We start from the raw sequence: 8,815 nt of genomic DNA on the forward strand, positions 1-8,815 counted from the left end.
TCATGGTCCAAAGTAGGTGTCGTGGTAACTTGTGCAATCCCTGTGTTCTACCTATGCAGCGAAAAACATAACATCCACGACATAACCTAAAATATACAATACCAGAGTTTTACGGACCCACCTGTATACAATACCAAAATATTGTGAGCTCTATTATCCAGCCCAAGACTCACCCCAAAACTACGTCGACTTAGCCGCCTCCTCTACCTCTGAGCCGGCCCTGCATGCCTCTCTGGTTTACCTGAAATATTTATAATGTTGGGGTGAAACACCTCTCAGTAAGGAGAAAACATGTTATTACCAGTGTGTGACATACGAGTCTGTACATAAATTATAATCTTTAATTAAAACTGTAAATATGATATCATGTAAAAAGTATCAGTATAACAATCCACATCTGTGTCATTTAAAATACATTATTTTTTGGGTTATTTATTAAATTATAGTTCTATCTATAATAAGCAATCTCTGTTTTTTTTTGTTTTTGTAAATGCTATAAATACATATATATATAACTTTGAAAACTTCCCCTAGATGACTATATGTCATGATTTAACCCTCATGACTGGGTTGTGCAGCCCGTAGGTGGGGCTAGACATTGGTTGACCCCCCAATGTCAGCCTAACTGTATGCATCTGTATATGCCTCTAGCACGAAAGACTCCACTCCACCTGGTCCAGACGCCAAGGAGTCCTCTATTCTACCTGTGGCTCAATTGGCTATACCATACTCTATCCAAGACTTATGGTTGCACTATCTATACTGTATAGTTACGGTACCATACTCTATAAATTGTTCTGTTCTATCAGGGTCTGATACTATATAATACTATTTCTATATAAGCTTTAGCTGTTTTACCATGATTCTATATCATCTGTATTAACCATGACGTTGTATATCTCTGTACTTCTGTATAATTTGTATTTCTGTATAATTTGTATTTCTGTATTTCATGGTTCTATGCTCTATATATCATGATTTTATAAAACTCTGTATAATCATGGTACTGTAAAACTTTGTATAATCATGGTATTGTAAAATTCTGTATAATCATGGTACTATAAAACTTTGTATAATCATGGTACTATAAAACTCTATATAATCATGGTTCTATAAAATATTGTATTAACATGGTTCTATAAAATACTGTATTAACATGGTTTTGTAAAATACTATATACTGTAATTCTATATAGCAATGTAAACAGTAACTCTGTAAAACTTTGTATAGCTGTAGCTCTGTAAATAAAGCTGTATTTCATAACTCTGTAAAAACTGTATAATCATAAGTCTGTAAATCCATATAAAACTCTGTAGATATTCCAGTATTTTCTCATGCCACACAATTAAATAAAACACTATAACTATAAACAGTAGTACTATATAATTTCCATGCTTTATTTAGTTTAAAAACCATACTTTGTAACTCATATTCAAATACTGTGCTATACTGATAAAATCTCTAAATTATGTGGCATAACATATTTCCCCTTACCTGGCTATCCGGGTTCTATTTATTGTTTCCCTATCTCATGCCTGCGGCGTTCGTAATTTTAATACCTTGAAATTATACATACATATCCTCCAATCAATCAACTGAATTTTCCAAAATGATAATTATATTCACATTTTCTGCGAACCCATACATTCATGTTTATCTGTAAAATATTAATCTAGAAAAGCATTATTATCCTTACCCTATTTTCTAGAAAATGCCCGCCGAAACTCTAACCCCTGCTTGCAACATTTACACCATAACCTAGTATTTCATAAATTCCCAATTCCTCTGTTCAACTCTAAAATTATATTTATATTCACATTTTTAGGCCTATATATCCCGTAATTCAGATAATCAACTCATAAATACTAAAATAACACCCTTACCTCAATCTTGGGATGGTGCCCCAAAATCCCCAAATTGAAATTCCACTCTTCCTATGATGTAGAGAATCCTTTTAAAAATCTTGTGGTGGTTCTTGATCATTGAAATGAGGCTTAATGGAGCTGGAAACGAAGGTGGAAGCTTGAAGGATCGTAGGGTTTGAGAGAGAAGAAAGAGAGAGAGTTTTAATTTTTATGTTTTTAAATAACTCTCAGCTTCCCTTTATACTCTCAACACTGCAACCAAAAATCGTCGATGGTCTCCCATGCCTCTTAGAAAACCGTCACCGGTTTTCAAATAACCGGCCCAGAAATTACCACTTTATCTTTACCGTTCCATGGTGAAAACCGAAACCGTCGCCGATTTTCTCCCCACTTTGCCAAAAATCTATTTTTCTCAGTTTCTTTTTATTATTTTTTTTACCAAGTCTCTACATTAATCACTACATTTTGTTAGTGTGTCCATTTATGCATCTATCATAACATCTATATATGCATTTAATAGCTGCATTTGTTACTGCATCTATTAATGCACAAGTATTCATTCTTCACACAACAAATAATGTTTTTTTCATTCATCAAAATACATTTTCAGACAATGATTGTTGTTGTTGTTGTATGTAACAAGAACACCTTTGCGCATGCCTCCGCATGATGGTCCTCTTTGTGATGCATCCTATGTGTTGACACCCAATTTTTTCTAAGATTGATTTGATTTCTCAATTAATTTGGAAAAGAAATAAATTTTTAACAATTAATTGTGACTTCTCTACCTTTCTCTAAACCTTTACTAGTGCATTTTTGACTAAGTTGTGGCCTTAAATTTTATACATATTTGGTGTTCAATTGTCTTTTTCTCATCTAATAGGGGGTTATCCCTAACTTCGATAGGGATTTACTCTTTGGGTTTGAATGAGCTTGTGTTTGAGCACCCGTATAGACAAAAAAAGGGTTTTCTTATTTCCTAAGGGTATTTTTGGAAGTGTTGTTTAAGGCAATACATTGGCTTCCAAAGGCTCTATAAAAAGGAAGCTGAGGTTCCTTTGCACACTCTCTCAAGTCCAAACTTCTTCATCATTCCTTTTGTATTCTTGTAGAAGATCCCTTTGAAAGTCCAAACTTGAAGAAGAAGATTGAAGCTCATTACTTTCATATTCTTATAGAAGACCCCTTTGAAAGGTCCAAGCTTGAAGAAGAAGGTTCAAGCTTATTACTTTCGTATTCTTATAGAAGACCCCTTTGAAAGGTCCAAGCTTGAAGAAGAAGATTGAAGCTTATTAACTTTTTATTGATCTTTTTTTATTATTAAAGGTTTTATTGATATTAAAATATTTTTAAAAAAAAACAGGATATGCTCTCTTTCTTATATACCATGATTACACTCTTAAAGTTTTTGGTATGTTAGTGATGAATTTCATTAAGTGAGAGAGATCATGTAACGACCCAAAAATCTTTACTATTTTTTTTAAAAATAAACTACAAGTTACAACGTTATGATTCTCTTGTATAATCTGCTATAACATCTTAGGCCCCAAGTAAGCACTAAGGAAAACTTGATTATATTACACACCTATGTAGCGGAAAAACATAAAACTGTTTATCAATATAAACAATACTAGAATTTAGTAACTCTTCCCAAACCATACATACATATTTACACATCACCCTAGTATCATCCACTAAAAAATTCAATCTCCTGAATACACTTACCCTACAAACAAGGTAGTGTAGTCGCCTTCTCTATCTGCGAGCCTATTCTGCTCGCCTAACTAAATTACCTGAAAATATTAAATCATTTGGATGAGACAACGCTCAGTAATAGGAAATATGCTATTACTAGTATGTGGCAACTGAGCTTACATAAATATTATACTGATAAATATCTGAAACTAAGTTTAACTAATAAAACAATACATTGTACAACTCACACCTATATGCTTTAAAATACAACTGTAGTATCATATTTTTCTATTCATTCATTCTTCTAGTAATATAATATATTCGCTGTTGTTTTGTAAAACTGTATACATATAGATCATTGTAATAATAATACCCTGAAAAACTGTACGCTATGATTTAACCTCTCATGATAGGGTTATGAGGCCCATAGGAGAGACTTAACTCTAGTTGGCCTACCAGGTAAGTCAATTGTAACTCTACCAATCCTCAGTCTGGCTAATCTGCAACTTCTACTAGGCATGGTACTAGTATCAACCTCGTCAAACAGGCCACCTCAACCCAGTTTTCTACGAAGCCTGCAATCGATCCAGGCACGGTAAATGGAAACCTTCCACACTCTATCTAAGATGTGTGGTTACACTTTGATCTATAATAGCAATGATACTGTGCTCTGATAACTGAATATTTACTGAACTGATTCATTAGAGTCTGATACTATATAGTACTCATATACATAATTATCTTGCTGTTTCATCATGATTCCAAAATAACCAAAACATCGGAAGCTAATATGAAAATACTGTAATATTTGTACTGTATAAATTGTAATATCATAGTGTTATGGAAAATAACCATAACATCGAAAACTGATATGAAAATACTATATTATCTGAGTTGTATAAACTGTAATATCATAGTGTTATGGTTTTAGTATTTTGGAAATTATGGTAATCTGCATATGTTGTAAAATATCTATCTGTATAATCACTGTAATTCATACTCCTGTAAAATCTAATAAAACATATCTTTGCATAATTGTAATGACTTGCTATTTAACTGAGTTTTTTTTTATACTATAACATTTATAATGCTTTGATACCACACTAGGTTAAACCCATCCATCAACCTAAGCAGCGAGAAGCTGAAATCAAATGAACATAACCATATATAATTATATACAATACCAGAGTGCTAAAAGGTTTCTCAAAATATACATATATGACTGCTTCCCAAAAATACCTTTAACTGGGTTAGGGCTATACAAAAATACTCACTCTATTGGCAGGGCAGTACTAAAGCCCCCCTATCTGCGAGCCCGATCTGTTTGCCTATCTGGATCACCTGAAAAATGTTAAAGTGATGAGATGAGCCAATGCTCAGTGATACGAAATATGCTATTGCTAGTGTGTAGCAAATGAGTTATAATAATGTGAAAATCTATTACTATATAATCATGTATCACTGAATCTGTAAATACAATACCAGTAATATAAACCATCACCTTTTCTCTGTTGCTTAACATATCTATAATTTAGGTTTCTACTCAAAATGCTTCTAATACATACATATATATATATATATATATATATATATATTTTGTCTTTGTAAATCTGTGTATACATAGTAATAACTGAAAACTTTCCTGTGGATAACTATGTGTCATGATTTAACCCCCTATGATACGGTTGTACGGCCTGTAGGTGGGATCTATCTTGGCCAACCAACCAGGAATAAATCGCTATACTCTATCAGTCTGATCAGCCCTCTTCAACCCATATCTGATGGGGAGCTTGTCCACTCGTGGGCTCTATGTGATCGACCTTTATACCACATATTATCTGAATAGGTGGTTGCACTCTATATTGTATATAGTTATGGTATTGTACTCTATAGTCTGTAATGGTCCAACAATGTCTGATACTATATAATACATCTCTATATAAACTGTATCTTTATCAACTGTATTTTTGAAAAGAATTGTAAAACTGTATGTCATGGTACTGTAAACTGTATCTATATTAACTGTATTTTTGGTAATACACTGTAAATCTGTATAATCATGGTGTTCTGAAAATGCTGTAAAACATATTCATTATCTGTATATTCTGTATAACATACTCTGAAAATACTATAAAACATACTTCTGTACTATATCTATATTTTCAAGCCACACAGTAATTTAAAACATATTAAATATACTTGATAAACTGTATAATTTATGTTGTGAATAATAATCTGGTAAAATATACATTTCATATTGAAAATCATTCTAAAACTGCCTATCATAGCATATTTCCCTTACCTGTTTCCTGCTAAAATCCCCCTATTATGACGGGTCCTAAAACCGCAGGGTTCTCCACTTAACACCCTAAAACCACATTCTCCAGAACATAATATCAATATTTCTACGTCTACTACATTTCCTACAGCTGCTACTAAACCAAATTTTGCTTAAAAGACCTTATTCTGAATTTGGGATGAAATCCAACTTCGTCCCATCGACGATTTGCTCCAATAGACTTGGAGAGAACTTCCTTAGGAGCGTCGTGGTGGCCTTAGATTGTCGATTCGGCGAACGACGGGGCCGAAATCGAAAAGAAATGGAGGTGGTGCAATGGGAGAGAGTGAATTCGGTGGATTTTTCTGCAAGAAAACCGAGTTAAACACTATTTATACTGCGAGATTTGTCGACGAGCCACGTCACCTCGTTGACGAGTATTGTAGAAAGTTTGTCGATGAACCTACACCCTCGTTGACGAATTGCAGACTTCCAAAAATCCTTTTGTTACTATTTCTATTTTTCTCCCTCTTTATTATTTAATTATCATTATTCTTCAGGTCGTTACAATAATAATATAAATCATACCAATCTGAAAACTGTATCATTTCTGTACTGATTTGATAATGTCTCATAAACATATTTCTGTATAGATATTATAAATCATAATAATCTGAAAACTGTATAATAAGTACTGATCTGTTAAAATCTCATGCCACATAGCAAAATAAGTAAATACCTCGTATTATGAAAAATTTTATTTTCTAATATACTAATAATTTGTAAACTGAGTAGCAATATGGAAAACACATAATTTCTATAAACATCCTGAAGTTCCTAGAATAGCATATTTCCCTTACCTAACTGATTGGGAGGCTTGCCTCAAACTCCACTTTCACACCCTCGGCGTATTATCCTCAAAATTCTGAAATAATACATATATACCAATTCCTCAATAAATCACTGAATTCCCCAGAAAATCATCACATTCATATTTCATGAATCTGCAAACTTGTAATTTCCTAAATTATTATTTATCTGTAATTTACCTGGGATCTTGATAAGACACCCACTGGGATCCTCAACCCATGCCTGCTGGGTCCCAAAAACACCCTAACCCTGCAAACATAATACCCTAATTTTACTTCACAAAACTCCAGTATATTCTCATATAATATAAAATCTGAACTCAAATGAGCCCGCTAATACTAAAAATACCTAAATAATCTACTTACCCTGATTTTGGGATGATGCCTAAGTTGTCCTAATCAACAATCTATTCCAGCAGACTTGAAGTGAATCTCCCTTGGATCAACGTGGCGGCTTCTGATCTTCGAAATGGGGAGAAATGGGGTGAAAATCATAGAGAGAAGGAGGGAGGGCTGAATAGGGGAGAGAGAAAACTGAGAGGGTTTGATTTTCTTCGCTCAAATGTGATTTTCAGCTATTTATAGACCTCTGGTCACGTGGTCTCATCGACGAGTCACGTCACCTCGTCGACGAGTCTAAGAAGGGGGTTCGTTGGTGAACACCTAACCCTTGTCGACGAGTTTCAAGTCCTAAAATTAGCCCCCTCGGTAAGTTCTTGTCGATGAGACACGTGTCCATTTTGACGAGCCCAAGAAGACAGTTCGTTGACAAACGCTCTGCATTCATCGATAAAACCCTACTAAGTCCCCTTTGAAATTTTCCTTTTCTTTGTCTTTCTTTATTATTTAATTTCTATAATTATCTGGGTTACTACAGATTACGTTCAAGGTTAGAAGACTTCTTCATCATTCCTTTCGTATTTTTGTAGAAAACCCCTTTGAAAGGTCCAAGGTTGACCTTTTGTATTTAGAAGACCCCTTTGAAAGGTCCAAGCTTAAAGAAGAAGATTGAAGCTTATTAGCTCTTTCTTGATCTTTTTTTTATTATTAAGGTTTTCTTGATATTCAAATATTTTTTAAAAAATAGGATATGTCTCTCTTTCTTATATTCCATGATTACAATCTTGAAATTTTTGGTATGTTAGTGATGATTCACGTTCAAGGTTAGAAGACTTCTTCATCATTCCTTTCGTATTCTCTTAGAAAACCCCTTTGAAAGGTCCCATCTTGAAGAAGAAGATTGAAGCTTATTACGTTTTGCATTGTTGTGCAAATTAATACGTAGTGGAAAAATCGTTCGGATTGTGCAATGTAGCAACCAACAATGAACAATACGAAAACACAATCACACATAGATAATAAGGAAAGCAAATAAACAATGACCCAAAAAATTTATGTGGTTCGGCAATGTGCCTATGTCCACGGGAGCAAGTGGTTGAATTTCACTATCATCATCAAATTAGGGTTACAACTTTGTTTATACGCTAACCCTACACGTACAAAGGGATTCAAAAGTTCCCAAAATACCCCTGTATCAACCCCCAGAGGTTATTCTTCTGAATCCCCAACCTATTGGTCTTCCTAATTCAAAATTCGAAAATAGTGTTGAACAAAACCATCAACAGTTTCAGCAAATTATCGACGGTTTCCTACTGAAATTGAAACTGTAGACAGTTTTAGACAAAACATCAACAGTTTCCTCTTGAGGCTAAACCATCAATGTAACTATCGACTGTTTCTTCCTGCAGCCTAACTTCCTTATTTTTCCTCACCATGCTTTCTTTATGCATGTGTTCCACTCAATATGAGACACATACTCCAACAAATCTCCACCTTAGTGAATATTCACCCCTTAGGAGAAATATGAAAGCATAACCTAGAGCTCCGCCTGGGACAGTAGGTTGGGACGCTTCCCATCTAGCAACTGGAGATGTTGATCAAGTCCAAGCAATGTTTGAACTTGTTCGTGGTAACATACTTTATCAACATGTCTACTGCATTCTTAGACGTGTGAACTTTGTCAAGCAATAGTTCACTATAAGAAACCAATTCCTTGATCTTGTGAAATCGTACATCTATGTGCTTGGTCCTCGTATGATATACTTGAT

The sequence above is a fragment of the Malania oleifera genome, chromosome 10 (genome assembly GCF_029873635.1).
Source record: "Malania oleifera isolate guangnan ecotype guangnan chromosome 10, ASM2987363v1, whole genome shotgun sequence".
Classification (NCBI taxonomy): Eukaryota; Viridiplantae; Streptophyta; class Magnoliopsida; order Santalales; family Ximeniaceae; genus Malania; species Malania oleifera.